Consider the following 15,509-nt stretch of genomic DNA (forward strand, 5'->3'; position numbering starts at 1 on the left):
CCCAGTTCCTGAGACAGAACATCAGTTGTTGTAGAAAAGCAGCTTTGTCATCATCTGCTGTTAAAAATGTGTAACTACATAATTTAGAATGTATTTCTTAAAAACAGTTGATCTAATAACTGTTTATATTTGCTAAAGTGCATGCAGTAAAGAACTACATGGCTTAATTATCTAAAACTTACTGAAATTCTCTTCCTTTTCTAAATATTGTTGCATGATAAAAGGCAATAAAAATTCTATTTCAGAGCCATTGAGCTTCTTGAGTTATAATTAGCAGAAATTAAAGATCCGTATCCCTCAAGAGCATGCCTAAAGTATTGCCAGTACTTTAATTTTCTTGTTCAGAGATTTAACTTTAAATGTTCTTCTTTAAGAAGCATAAATAATAATATGTCAATGAATAAATGCTTTTGCTGCCTCATGCCAAAAACAGTTTTCTGTTAGTACAAAAGAATGGACTATCTCCTATTTCATTAGCTTAATAAATTGTTTATTAACTGAGATTCACTTATAATCTATTTGTATTCTAAATAGCTATCAAATAAAATCAGTTTCATTGTTACACAGAAACAATAGCATGCTTTAATTTTAATATGTGTCACACTTTAGATACAAAAAAATAAAATGCCAGGGAAATATATTTTCTCCATAGAATGAAAGTAAACTAATTTCTAATGAGCATGACTGTTAGAACATCAAAAGTCACATGTTTCAAAACCATAGAATATAATTTGCGTCCAATTTGGAGGGATTTGATTCAGTACTCTTGTTCTGTAGCTCTAATAAACCACTGTCTTGGGTATACAGATGTTCAAAACAATTACAAGTATCCTTGCTTAATGATCATTTGTTCAGCTATTCAGAGTTACAGTGCAGCTGAATAAATGGTAGTTATACCCATTTCTGGCTGTTGCAGTGCCTCCTCAATCACGTGGTCAAAATTTGGGCACCAAACTGTACTTATGACCAAAGAGGTACTTCAGTTCATCCCACCCACCTATCTCCCCTCATCTCTGCTCTTTTGGCTGTCTTACACTTCACTGCCTCTGTCTCTCTGTACTCCTCTGGCCTTGCTGCTTTGGGCCCCACTCATTCTGCTCATTCCCCACTGACCTTTATTTTCTTCTTCCTGCTGCTGATCAGGCACACACACCTAGCCTGGCCCTTCACAAGATCCTGCTGACTGCCAAACCTTCTTCCCAGAGCTGTATGCAGCATTGTCCAAGACATCTGGCATTCTTGCAAGGCTTTGAAACCTTCCAAAGACTTGCAAGAAAGTTGCATGCTATTTGGACAAGGGTGGCAGGGCCAGACGAGGCATGCCTTGGCAGCAGCGGGAGGAAGAACATGGTGAAAGTCCATTAGGATGGCAAGGCCAAAAGAGCCAACGGCAGTAGATGGCAGAGCAGCCAAAAAGGGAGAAGTGGGGGAAGACAGATGGGTGTGGGGGATATTGAAGAGGACACAATCTCCTACCTTACTTAGATTAATAACAGCAATCGTTAAGCAGTGTGATCACGTGACATCATTGCATCACTTAATGATAGAAATTCTGATTCCAGTTACCATCATTAACACAGGCCTACTTGTATGCATTTATTCCAGAGAATAGATGCAGTAATGCTAAGTGGTTTTTAATCTAACTTTAAGTAGAAGTAGTCATTGGGTTATCACGTCCAAGGAGAGCCAGTGGAGACTGCAAATATGGGTTTCTATGGACATCAGAAAAAATGGGAATAATTCCGGTTTGAGCGTCTTCGGCGACAGACAGAAATCCGTGTGCGGTTTCAGTCTGGGCTCACCGCTGGAGCGCCCCGAGCCAGCTGGTTTCGGGGCTAAGCCACCCCGTAGAGGTGGTGAAGAGGGGGGGAGACTGCCAGCAGGGTTGAGGAGAGCCGCATCTCTCCTCAGCTGGCCATTACTCCCTTTCCCGAAGGCAGTTGCAGCGGTGGTCAGAAATGGCCACCTCAAAGAAGAACTCGGCCGGAAAAGAATGTGCAGGAGGAAGATAAGAAGTGAAAGTTCTGGCTGACCGGGTTAAGTTGCAAAAGCAACAACTAAGGTACCCTGGAATTTAAACTAAAAAAAAATAACATTGTTCCCAAAGAAGATTCTGAAGCAGCGAAGGAAAGTGAAAAGGGAAAAGTTTGGGGTTTTTTTTTTCTTCTCTCCCTTTCCCTATACTGACAACCAAGAGACTCAAATAAGAAATCAGAAAAAATCCACTTTGACATCAACAGGCAATTAAGCTGAAAATAAAATAAAATGTCAAAGGGATAATAAAGATTTCTGGACACTAAAAAATTTTTAAAAGCAGGAAAGGAAAGAAAAAGAATAAAAGGGCAGGATCTGGAAAAAAAGGAGGAGACTGCCTGGAATTAAAAGGAATCTACAGTAAAACATCAATAAGACTTCTAAAAGATACATTTTAACTGAAACTTGGCAACTAAATAGTAGAACCCCAGGAAGAGAAAGTGAAAAAAAGCAAAAAGAAACAGCTTGCGTGTATTTGGATTACTTGGTGATCTTTGGATTCTTGGTTATTGCATTTGAATGACTCAAATCAATCGGGTGGTTGTTTAAAAATTTATACAATGGCACTACTGGATGAATTGAAAATGGAACTTAAAAAGTACAAAGAAGATGCACAAGAAGGGAGAGGTTCTTTTGGCTTCGTTTTTCAATTCTTAGAATTGAAACTAAGAGAAACAACAAGAAATGCCTGCAAAACAAGAAGACTGGGACAAAGAAGAAGCTATCTTTAATGAATAAATAATTCTATGTGGGAAAGAAAAAGGAAAGGGGGGAAAGAGAATGGAGAATTTAAGACTTAAAAAAACAACCAAAGAAAAATACTTCGAAAAATAAGTATAATATTGGAAAGCAACAGAAGAGGGGAATACAGAAGAGAGAAATAGAGGTAGAGAGACAAGGGGGTAAAAAGGGGAGAGAGAAGAAGAGAGGGAAGAAGGAAAGGAAAAGAAGTTACAAAGGACAGACACAAGATATAGAGAAACAGGGCCTATTTAGAGATAATGGGTGAAAATTTAACTGAAAAGGGGATTCTATAAAGGTACATAAGATTGTATTGTTATATTAGTAATAGAAATAATTTTTAGAAAATTGGAAACAATGTATGATTAAAATGAGGGATAAAATAGTTATTGTATCCTAGTGAAATGTTTGTTAACAAACCAAATGAAATAAAATAAATGAGATAATTGAATTAGGAAGGGATGGGAACATTTTAATTAGTTAATGTTTTATAATATAAGTGAAGGGAGGAAATTAATTATGGAAAGCTTATAACTGTTCCCATAGAAGTATGATATTTAATTGAAAAGTAATGTTAAAGAAGTTAAGATTTAATGAATATTAACATTAATGATAGAATTGAATTGGAATGGAATGTGTTGTTTTAACTACATACATATATTTATAATCTTTTTTTTCTTTTTTTTAAGAATATAGTCTGTATTTTAAGAATGTACCAAGCAGAATCCAAATAGAAGTTATGTATTATATTGAATGTTATAACTTTAAGGTATATATTGAAGCTTAAATAAGAGTTAAATGGATAAAATTAAAAGATATAAAGGTGTCATACTCCAATCAGCAATTACAGGAGAAACTTTGTTTAATGAGAAAAGTTAATATGAAATTGAAACAGGACAGACAAAAAGTATAAATATAATGACTTGAATTGAGATGAGATAATTAAAATAAAATTGAGAAAATTAAAAGAGGAGAGAAGCTATGTAGAAAATGTAAAATAGTAATAAGATATGGAATAGAACATAAAAATGAGCATGAAATTGAATTTGTGTCTGTACGAAGAAATGTAACCCGGGATTTACGCTACTTTCAAAAAAGATGTTTTATTTGTATTTCTTTGTGAAAACTCAAATAAAATTTACAAAAAAAAAAATGGGAATAATTTACCAGAGCAATTTGCAAATCTTCCCTGCTGGCTTCCTAAATGACTTCTTGTGTGAAGCCAGCAGGAAAATTCACAAATGGTGATCACGTGACACAGGGATGCTATGATGGCCAGAACTTTGAGAAATTGTCATACTTCCTTTTTTTTTCAAGTAACCATAACTTTGAACAGCTACTGAACAACTGTACATAAGCCTGTATTAAAAATTAAGATAATCAAAAATTATCTTCATCTGATATTTTTTCTTCAGAAACCAATTTAGAAAATCAAATTCCATGCTTTATTGCAGTTGCCACTTTTAACTTTTATTTATTTTATTGTGATTTCTTTGATTATTGTTGGGCAGTATAGATGTTTAGTCTGGATTTGGCATTTTTATCATTCCCAAGCACCTGGGATAGGCAGATGTTGTCTGATGGTGTTAAAGGTATTATCACAAGATAGAAACTCTTCCAAGTAAAGATGCTTTTGCAATTGACTGATGGTGATTTTATCTTTATTGTTACCATGCACAAGAATGTGAAATTACAGTTGCCCAGTTCTTTAGCTGGTGTTGACCTTCCTGCACATCCTGTTCGTCTCAAGAATGTGGGATGTTGTTGTAATGTATCACTAATTTATTGTATATGCAGACCCAAGCAATCTGGCATTTTGTAATTGTCAGAAGGAAATTTTGTCAATGTGCATATTTTTAAGTGCCATCCAAGATTTTTTGATATGGTACCTATTATCATCATCATTATTGATTTATTCTTTAATTCGATTCACAGTTTGTGACTGGTTAAAAACTTTACAGTTAAAGACCTAACCAAGGACCTAAGAGCTGTTAAGGTAAAGTCTGAGTATATAGGCAGTTCCCAGTAAGGTAGTTTTTGTTTTTTGTTTTTTTGCAAAGTCAGAATATTCAGATCTAATAAGTTAGATCTGATAAATTTCCATGTATCTAGACAACCCTTTGGGTATTGTTGCACATTTGTCAATGCCATTGCATTTCAGTGTCTGCTAAACTCCTCAGTGCTTTTCAGCAGCAAGCTCAATTCAGCTTTTTCCAAAGAATTTTAAATCATCCATGTAGAGCAAATGGGAAATTTTCAAACCCTTTTTAGACAATTCATAGCCATAGTTTGTCTTGTTCAAAATGCTTGTTAGTGGCTCCATTGAAAGTACAAATAACAGAGGTGACAGTGAGGCACCTTGGAAGATTCCACCATGTTCTTTTCCACAGGCCATCAACTTTGCCATAGCTTCATGGAAGTCTTCAGGAATTTCTGGATGTTGCTGCTAATTCCAAAAATGTCTAAGCATTTCTCAATCCACTATGTGAAACAAAATCAAATGCTTTCTTATAATCAACCCAGACCGCAAACAAATTTGTTTGTCTTTTCTTTGGATTGTTCAAAACCAGTTTATCAATCATCAGTTGGTCTTTGGTTCCTCATGAATTTTTACAGTACCCTTTCTGTTCTACAGGCAGCAAATCCTTGTTTTCCTTTTTTTCTCAAAAATCTATATATTTGGTTTGCAATAACGTCTATAAATAATCTATATGTTGTCAGCAGGCAAGTTATTTGCCTGTTTCAGATTTATTTCTCTTTTCTGCATCCTTTTGAATCAAAAAAGTTCTTCCAGTTGTTAGCTTTCTGGTGTTTCCAGAACCTGATTCATCTGGTTTGCTAATCTTGCTGCAAACTTGTTAATAATTTCAACCAGAATCCATGCAGCACATCTAAACTATGGGCAAATCAGTTCCTGACCTTTGCTTTTTTTTTTTGCGCCATTTCTGTTGTTATGTGAATATCTTCCATTCTGGTCACTTTTACAGTGCTTTCAACCTGCTTGATCTTCTTTGCATTCTCATCGTGCTTTTTGTTGTTTTTCTACAAATTCTTCCAAAATTTTAGCATATTTATTAGGTTTTTCACTTTTGGTAGCTCCATGTATTGTAAAACCTGTTGCATGTTATATTTCCAGATTTATAATCTTATTACTCAAATGCATTCCAGTGTTATTAAACAATAATATAGTAGAGATTTCAGCATTAAATGTAAAAATATGCACCCTATCTATATCATAAAAAGAACTTAATATAGTCTTCTTGGTATTTTTACTAATGTTATCTTGATTAATAATTGTATAACCTTAGTAATTATCTGTTTATAGATAATATCCTGTTGAAAAAATATTTTTGTTTTAAATAAAATAGACCAAAAAAAATCTGGAAAAATTGCAGCACTGAGAAGACAGCAGAAGAGAAGAAAAAGAACTAGAGAAAATAACAAAATACGAAAACCTGCAAATAGTAGCAGAACAACTGTGGCAAAAGAAAGAAAAGATAGTACCAATAGGCAACTTAGGTGCAATTCTAAAACATCTGACACATGACTTGAATACCATTGGCATTAACAAAATCACCATCGGTCAATTGCAAAGGGCAGCATTACCGCATGACCCCTCCCTACAATTGGGGTCTCCCGCGGGGGGGATATCCCAACGGAAAAGCCTGCCAGCGGCCGGAAGCGTGAGCAAGGAGCCTTCTCCCCAGAACGACTGGCCCCCCTCTGAGGTATCCCCCCTGGGCGCGGAGTTGTTACCACCCCCCCCCCCCCCCCCCCCCCCCCCCCCGCCTCGGCCCCCCCGAAGGAAAGGCAAAACCAGGAGCCCTGTTGCCATTGACACCGGCTCTTCCTTTCCTTTCCTTCGCACGGCGAGCGCCACACCACCGGCCACCGGCGGCGACCTGGGGCTGGGGAGGTGGCTCCCCCTCACTCGCTCCAAAGCCAAAGAGGGCGGGGGGGACAACTTGAGGGGGCCGGGTCATCCCAGTACTTGGAACAGCTTATCTCCTGTGATGGTACTTTTAATATTATTAGACAACAATATTTACCTATCCCAGCTTTCTTGAAACCATTTTGTTTCTTATCCAAGAAGCTTCTTCAGATCAGTTCTGATTTCTTGAATGAGAAGCGAAACATAACCCCAAATTAATCCTCACTGTATAAAAATGTTTGTTTTCAACACTAGATTGTCAGTTACTTTATTGCTTTTTTCTTTCTGATGTTCAGATCTTCAAGATTGACTTCATTAGTTATTGTATAATGTTGGTTTAGTTGATTTGCAGTCTCATAATCTTATATCATCTTGTATTGCCTCTACCATAATTTATCTTTTTAAAAAAATAAATATTTTTATTGTTCATAGTACAAAGAAGATGAGGGCAGTGTTTTGTGCTAATTTACCCATTTGGAATATTAATGACTACTAGTCATTAAATATCTTTCAGATCACATGCTGGCAAAGTTGTTTTCATCTTTAGATTGCTCTCTACCATCCCAAGTTGATTTTGTTTCGTTTCTACCTAGATAGCTCACTTGCAAATGGAGCACTGGGCTACCACCCTCATGAGTTTTATTTTCTCGGGATCCAGGACCTAGGTCCTAGAGGCATTCTTTGACTTAGACTTGATACTAAAGAATGCTACTTTGAGAGGAATTTAAAATCCAGTAAAGCATTTCCAAGGTGGCTGCAATGTAGGAACCTGTATGAAATGAAAAAATGAGCTTTGGTTCAAACCTGATACAAACCATTGCATGCTGTACGTTTTGGGTTGGTTGTGATTTTACAGAAATGAATCCTCAAATATTCTGATTGTTCCACGTTTCAGCCAAACAAAATATGAAGGGACAATAGTGAATGTACAGGACAAGTAGGACAAAACAGGCATATGCTTCCCAACCACAGCTGCCCCTTCCTCCTCTGCATGGTTTGTGCACCAGCTCTCTTGCCTCCTGATTCTTCCTAGAGCCTTCCAGGCCTTATTTCCCTGTTGTCACTGCCATTGCCTGGGATACTCCTTGGCTTTGACTTTTCCCCATTTCCTGCCTCATACCACCAGCAATAGCATTTCTTTCTGAACAGGCATGATATTCTTCCGATTAAAATCGGAATTCCGATATTTTTGGGAATCGCCCCCCTTTCCCCCACCCCTTCTTCTCCTCCTTCCCTCCCTCGGAGGCCCAGTCAGGAGTTGCTGGCGCGGCTCCAGTCCCGTTGCCTCAGGAAGGGAAAGGCAAAAAGGAAGGGCCGTGGCGGCGCCGCTTTGCAACGGCAGCAGCGGCTCCTGGCTTTGCCTTTCCTTCCCAAGGCAACGCGGACTGGAGTCAGCGATGGCTGCGCCAGCGGTAGCAACTTCTGACAGCCCCAGCCGGATACCTGAGCGGAGCCCGGGCGGTGCGGCGGAGGCCACTGAGTGGCAGGAAAAGGGAGCTGGGCCAGCCACAGACCAGCCTCCGTGCAACACGCCACCGCCCGGCCCTGGCGAGAAAGCAGCGGGCGCTCCCGGGCGCGCGGCGGGTCTCTTGGCTGGCCCCGATTTTTTTTTCAGAGCGGAATATCATGCCTGTCTGAAACAATCTCCTACCAGTCCTCATCCGGAACAAAATGTATCTGCTTCATTCTCTATGCAGAACCAGGCATCACAGGAACAAATGTCATTACGGGCACGAATCACCTAAAACCAGCTGTTCTGTGCATGGAATGGCTCATGCACAGAATGTTTTGTACAACCTAACTTCGTATGAGACTCATGTGAAAAGCACCAAGGCGCCTTCCGGGTTGAAAAGATTAGGTTGAAAAGACATCACCGTTGCCCAGGGACACACCCAATTGAGGGCTCCTTTCATGTCCTTTGTAGGAGCTGGAGTAAAGGACAGGAGGTCATCCCGCTCCATGTCAGCACTTGGATCTCAAAGTTTGCTTGTCAATCAAGCATTCCACCTGTGCGAACCACTGTACTCCTTACATCCTAACATAAAAGTAACATATTCCAGTTAATCCTTAAAACAAATCCAAGTTTAGAAATCAAGAACAGAAACCAAGAAATAAATATTGCTTAAATACCACCAAAATAAAGTTCATTGGAGATTTTATTTATTTATTTATTTTTAGTATCTGAAGGTGAACAAAGAAGGTGGTCTACAAATATGATTATGCTATACAAAAATCAGTTTAGTGTAGTGGCTAAGGAACTTGGTTACAAACTAAGAGACTGAGTTCTAGTTCCTACCCCCTCCCCCTTAGGCTCAAAGCCAGCTGTATGACTTTGGGCCAGTTATTCAAAGCCCTAGGAAGAACACAGTGGCAGACCACTCTGAAATTTTTACAAGAAAACTGCAGGGTCCAGGATGTTTGCCAGGAGTCAATAACTTGAAAGCATGTGCACACATACAAACACATGTTATAAGCATGACTAGGCCATAATAGAAAAAGAAAATCATGTAGTTGTATCTCATATATAAAAGAGAAATCACCCCTAGCAAAACCTGAACAGAAGACCTCAGATTTGATCCAGGTTTTTGCAGAAACAGTCCAAATTCTTTACCTGAATAAATTCCAAATTCCGTCTGGAAACAAACTTAATACTGTACTATCAATCTATTGTAAAATGATACCACTTTGCTACCGTAATAGAAAAAAATGAATATAAAATAAAGCTAGCCAAATTGTATGTAACTTAGATTGTTTCCTTGTTTATGTTATTTTGTTTTCATTTTTTTGTTTTGGTTCTATGTTATTCTGCTGTTTCAATATTTTTATATTTTATGTAAACTGTCAGTCATGATTGAGCCAGATAGCATAAAAGTAGTATAAATAAATTATCCAAGAGCTGTAACTGATCTACTGTAAATCCAATTTAGTTCTTTGTTTTGGGGAAAAAATCCATAGTCTATGGCACAAAAAAAATGTGAAAGGTCTTGCTTTCATAAAGATTGATGATTCTCCTTTTTATTTACCATGTGAACTTACCGCATGCTATCAATTATCTAATATTCTTCTTTAATATTTTCTTGCATGTAAAATCTCATTGTATAAAGCTGACATAAAGCTCTGCATGAGGTTGTGCTGAAATATTTCTTTAGTCAATGAAACTGATTTTAAAGTTGATATTTTTTGCAGATTGAGAAATTATTTTTATAAATACTTGAACCTCTCCTATTTAAGGGATTTACAATTCTTAAAAGTTGAATTGGATCAATCTAAATAATACTTTTGTTTCATTTAAGAAATTTGTCTAATTATAGGCAAATTTTGAAACTTTCTGTCCTGCATAATATCCTATTAAGCTGTGATAGTAGCTAAGACAAACCCACCAGAACTTTCCAGTGTTACTTGATTATGGTAAAAAAAGATATTCAAAACAAAGCATTTTAATAATTCTTGTATCCCAGTCTCTCAATACCAATCTTGTTACATACTAACCTCTCTGTCATTTTAAGTAAAATACAGTACTAAAAATGTGGACGGTTGACAGCAGACAGTTGTCTACATCAAAGTCTATCCCAGTTGGAAATAACATAGGCAATCCAGTTTAAAGAAAAAATAACAGATGAATGATGCTAAGTCCATACCAGATATTTTTAGACTAAACTCGCATGATTTCTATTATTCATTCTGATTTTGAAGGAGGCATAGTCTGAAACATCTAAGCATCAGATTGCATACTCCTACTGTGCCTAGCTTACTACTTCAGTTCCCCCCCCTCCATCTCCTTCCAGTATCTTTATCCTGCAGCATTAATGCAGTAGGGGGAGTACCAAGTGATCAGGTATATCACGAGAGGATTATTTCTTGTACTCAACCATTCCTTTTACTCTTAAAATCAAGTGTTCTTTAGTTAATATTGTATATAATTGGGGCATATTTAAATTGCTTTTAAAGGCGTAAGTCATCTTCTTGTCTACTTTGATTTTAAATTAAATTTAAATTTTAAATTTAGTTTAAATTCAGAGTGAGTAATTTAGAGATTTTAAGAAGCCACAATTACAAAACAGTATCAAAACTATGTTTTGATTGTCACTTACAAGGTATAAGGTTGTGATTAGATTTGTTAACTAACAGCCAGTTTGGTCTAATGGCTAAGGCACTAGGCTAGAAATTGGGAGACCATGATTTTGAGTCCTGCCTCAGCCAGTAAGCCTGTTTGGTGACTTTGGGCCAGTCACTCACTCTCTCAGTGTATAGCAATTATCAGATTTATCGGCGCATAACACGCACTTTTTTTCCCCCTGAAAATAGGGGGCAAATGATGTATGCGTGTTATACGCCGATATAATGTTAAGAAGCCTTCGGTGAATGCTGCTGGGATCGGGATCAAGGACACAAATGAAAGAAGGGGAGGAGGAAGCAACCAAGCCTGTCCTTCTCTCTGGGTCAGCTCTGTCAGTCGCTCTCTCGCTCCTCCACCAGCACAGGAAGAAACTGCTTCAAAGAAGCGAAGCTTCCCTGAAGCGCTCGTTTTCCCCCCGCCCGCCCCGCCCGCCCGCCCGCCCGCAGTGCCTCAGCTTGTTCCAGCCTGCCTGCCTGCCTTCGTTAATGGTTGAATCGGAACAGCTTCGGCTGAGTAAAAGAGGCGAATAGTTATTATTCTCAGCTGCTCCCAAACAACCAGAAACTAAGGCAGGCAGGCAGGCAGGCAGAATGGGACACTGTGGATTGAAGCGCGCGGGGGGGTGGGAGTGGGGGTGGAAACGGGCGCTTTCCTGAAATTTCCTCTTAAAATGAAGATGCGTGTTATAGCACTCTCTCAGTGTATAACAATTATATATCACTCCATTATGTTTACGGCACTTTTAAGTGGTTTACAGAGTCAGCGTATTGTCCCCAACAATCTGGATCCTCATTTTACCAAACCTTGGAAGGATGGAAAGCTGAGTCAATCTTGAGCCTGTCAGGAACAAACTCCTGACTGGGGCAGAGTTAGCCTGCAGTGCTGCATTCTAGACACTGCACCACCAGGCTTCTCAGCCCAACCCATGTCACAGAGTTGTGGTCAGGGAAATAGGAGGAGAAAGGTGGTTGGATATATGTTTACCACCTTGAGTTGTTAGTAAAAATAATAAAGGTAGGCTACCAATAAATAAATAAATCTGAATTTTCAGACAATCTTAAAGAGATGGATTAGCTCATTTTGTAGATATTTTGGGTCATATGTTCTTATCTGGGTACAATCACATATTTTGTGTGCTCACAAATCCATTCTGCGAACAAGGCAAAATGCAGCTGAAACCATTTATCTATAAATTCATGTGAAAATATTACCAGCTTTATCAAAAATCATCATCTTAAGTCATGGCTCATTCCTACTGCTTAATCAGTTGATTTTTTAAAAAAATGTTTCTCTTGTTCTTTACCGAATATGCAGATTATTATAAAAGTAAAATTAATGTACTGACTTTATGTAATCATGCGTAGTTGAATCAGTAGATTGTAAATCAAAACCATGTACTAATATATTTGTTTATTCATCATACCTATTGTGCATCTCTTTATAATGGATTAAGTCCAGGTATTGCACGAATGAGAGGCTCCTTCTGCTTATGGAAATGAATTTAGTTCAATAGTATCTGTCATTCAGATAATTAGTTTCTGCTTTTGCTAAAAAGACAGCAGTTTTAGTTTGTTCCCCTCTCTGCTTGCAGCTCCCAGTTACCTCCATGTTGTTCTAGCGGATTTTTGAAAGCCTAAAAGGGTTGCTGTGGAAAGAAGGGGGATCCCTTTTCTGCCTGCAGCAGTTTGCAGATTTGTAAAAAAAATCTAATTTCTTGTATCTCAGACAAGATTTGCACAGGATTTCTTTTTTTAAGTTTTATTCCGAACTTAGAACAGAATAGATACTTGGAATTTTCTACTGAAACCTTTTAAGTGTTTTGTTAGAACGAAGATGTTAGAACAAATGTTAAAAATCTTTCCAAAATGTTCTGATATGGACAATAATGGGGATGTAAAACATACTTCTTTATTGTTCAACCTTAGGCCAGTAAAGTAAATCAAATTTACTTTAGTTGCTGACTCCTAACTCCCACCCAACCTACAGACATTTTGGCCTAACAATGTTTGTTTATGCAAAATTAATATCCCCATAACAAGCAGTGACAGCAAATGCTAATAGGGTGTTTAGGTTGAGTGTTTTTATTTATTTTTTTGGCATCTGGAGCTGCACAAATAGTCACAAATAGTCACAAGTTTGAGTCCACTAATTTGTCAGGCCCAAAATCAAGAATGATGTGATTTTTTTCCAAGCTGAGTTTTTACACCAATAGACAAAATCTTGCCAGACTCAAAAGATTCTACTGTCCACATCTACAATATACCCCATGAACTATTAGGGAGGGATTGTCAGAAATAATTGACTTCAGCATAGCCCATTACAGTAATAAAATTATGCATACTGGCTTGAGGCTTCTTTATAATATAAATGTGTAGTGTGCACTTGTATTTAACAACATGACAACTCAGCATCATAGCAAGGTTATCTATAATGCACATATACTGTAAATGATTGCTAAGAGTTATCTTTCGTGCAAATTGAGATTACTTCAGATTTTTTTTTACCTGACCTCAGACTGGACTCAATATTCCTTTAATGACTTCCCAATAATAATAATTACAAATATTAAGGTGAAAGAACTATTTCCTTGGTAGGAAATAGTTAACAATGAATCTAAATGTTCAGGCCCATCAGGTCCTTTTTTCAAGTGGCTCCATCCAATGTTAGCAGAAATTGAACTTGTGTTTACTGTTTTATTGGCAAGTGCATTCTTCAGATTTTCATGGCTTATAACAGGAGTGGGCACTTAATATTAAGGGGTCACATGACTAAGATCAATCGGGAAGGGTCACATGGGAAACTGGAACAGTTGTGGATGGTTAAATCAATAGGGCTGTGAAGATGTATAGGTACGCATGTAGGTAGGCACATATATACATGGGGGGGGGGGGTAGTCATTGCCTTCAAAGTAAAAGCAATGCAGTTATATTGTGTGTATGGCATATGCTTATTTATATTTGATTTTTAATTTCCAATTGATGTAACGTCAGCTAGACAGGGACTGTCATGCCCCTGGTGGAGACTGACTGAGGGAGAGGAGGAACAGCCGACAGGGAGTGGAAGTGTGGCTCTGGAGATTGTGGAGGAGAATAGGGAAGGGCAGAGGCCGGCTGGGCAGTCAGAGGAGGACCCAGGCCTATCCATCCTAGGTCATGCAGAGAGGAGAGGATAAGGGAGAGACATGGTCTCCTCAGGAGGAGAGGGCCTTGATCCTCTTCATGGGCTGCAGGTGTGACAACTGAATAAGAGTTTGGACCTGCGTACTGGCAAATGCTGGAAATAAAACGTGTAAATATCTCTAGTTTATAGTTCCTCTCTGAGTTTGGCGTCCTTCCCAGTGTGTGTTATCTGTGGATGTCCTCCAGCCCTTATCTTGCCTGGTTTGTGTTGCTTTTTTCCTTCTTCTTGTAACTGTTTGTATGGGAGTTTTTTTGTCTTCTGTCAAGAATATTTGGAGCTTGGAAGCAAAGTGAAGGAATAAAAGGGGCTTCACCCGTTTTCTGTGACTCTGTTTTGTATCCCACCCTGGGTCATCACAGGGACAGACAAAGGACTGGAGCTGGTGAAATGCCTAGGTCTCGCTTAGAATATTTTTGTAAACCAACTATAGGGCAATGGAACATTGGAGAAAAAACCTGGAACAAAATATGTCATTTTCATCCTGAGCTTGATCATAACTCAAAAAAAGGAATTGACTATGTCCGTGACTTTTTTTTATACCTTAATTCAGAGGTGGGCAACTATGGCCCCTTTATGACTTGTGGACTTCCACTCCCAAAATTCCTGAGCTAGCATGGCTTGCTCAGGAATTCTGGGAGTTGAAGTCCATAATTCATAAAAGGGCCATAGTTGCCCACCCCTGCCTTAATTTCTGTTACTTATACAGATAGTCCTTGACTTGCCACAGTTCATTTAGTGACTGTCCAAAGTTACAGTGGTGCCTTATGAACATTTTTCACACTTTACAACCATTGCAGCAACCCCATGGTCAGGTGATCAAAATTCAGACCCTTGACAACTGACTCATATTTATGAGGGTTGCACTATCCCAGTGTCACCTAATCCCCCTTACTGACCTGACAAGCAAAGTCAATGGGGAAACCAGATTCACTTAACAGCCATGTTATTAACTTAATAACTGCAGTGATTCCCTTAACTGTGGCAGGAAAGGTCATGAAATTGGACAAAATTCACTTAACAAATATCTCACTTAGCAACGTAAATTTTGGGCTCAATTGTGGTCATAAGTCAACTACCTGTACCAAGGATATGTGTTGTTTTCTGGCTAGAGGTTGCACTAAACTTGCATTGATTGATGGGTCGAATTTCTGGGTCACCTGTCTGTTTTTCAATAGTCAAGGCAGGTTGCAGAAATAAACTGCTATGAACTGATTCCAGAAAGAAGATACTTCATTTCATTTTTACATGGTTTTAACTAAAATTGCCTACAACGAAGACAGTCACTTTCCTGTAACAATGCTTAGGTCTTAGTTTAAGGACTTCTCTCTTAGATTTTTGTTACTGAAATGATTTGAAAGTTAATGTTTAATAAAGCTTTGTCTAAGAAATATTGCTTTCTTAAACACTTCAGATTTTTTAAAAGGGAGGCTAAGCTATATAGAATTCACACATAAAATTACATTTTATTTTATAGATGCAACTTACAATTCTAGATCTCTTAAACTG

The 15,509-nt window shown here is 38.1% G+C and overlaps 1 protein-coding gene across 7 annotated transcripts in view; it reads left to right on the forward strand.

Moving 5' to 3' along the window:
- Positions 1 to 15,509, forward strand: part of UBE3A (ubiquitin protein ligase E3A) — a 56,930-nt gene that overhangs the window by 27,620 nt on the left and 13,801 nt on the right. The window lies entirely within an intron of this gene.

The sequence above is a fragment of the Notechis scutatus genome, chromosome 5 (assembly GCF_049901735.1).
Source record: "Notechis scutatus isolate UNSWTSFEM ecotype Mainland chromosome 5, rNotScu1.2, whole genome shotgun sequence".
Lineage (NCBI taxonomy): Eukaryota > Metazoa > Chordata > Lepidosauria > Squamata > Elapidae > Notechis > Notechis scutatus.